The sequence below is a fragment of the Nanorana parkeri genome, unplaced genomic scaffold (genome assembly GCF_000935625.1).
Source record: "Nanorana parkeri isolate BGI_ZX_2015 unplaced genomic scaffold, ASM93562v1 scaffold1390, whole genome shotgun sequence".
In the NCBI taxonomy this organism is placed as follows: Eukaryota; Metazoa; Chordata; class Amphibia; order Anura; family Dicroglossidae; genus Nanorana; species Nanorana parkeri.
The window spans coordinates 339,722-340,350 of record NW_017307658.1 but is presented as its reverse complement, the minus strand read 5'-3'; positions in this window follow the sequence as shown (position 1 = coordinate 340,350).

Sequence of the window (629 nt, the reverse complement as noted above, 5' to 3'; positions counted from 1 at the left end):
GCACGCAATTTTAAGGCTTGACATGTTTAGTGTCTTTTTACCCGACGTGACCCCATCTTTTATATTTTACCAAAAAATTGGGTAATAATAAATGTTTTATCATTTAATATAGGGGAAACTGTTTTTTTTTTTTAAATTTCGGTAATTTTTCCTTAATATAGTAAAAAAATAAAACCCCCAGTGGTGAATAAATACCACCAAAAGAAAGCTCTATCTGTCCCCAAAAAAGGGTATAAAATTCATTTCAGTACAGCGCTGCTTGACGGAATAAATGTCAGTTAAAGTACCGCAGCGCTGAATACTGAAAAATGGCCTGGATGGGAAGGGGGTTTAACACCGCGGATGTCAACTGGTTAAAGTCTTGCACCTGACCACACTATTTAATCTGTTTGGAGGTTTTCATGAATTCATTTTTATAGCAATTAACTTTTAATCACTATTTAATAAAAAAGAAAGTTTTGTACCTTTGATATTGCCTTGTAATTGTTATTTGGCACCTTCAAAACCCCATCTGTTTCTTTCTGTGATTATCATTGCTTTCAGGGGTGTGGTGCCTAAACACTCCGGTCCTGGCCATTAATTGATTGTATGATATTTTCTAATTATTTTTTATTTTTTTAAATCTTGCT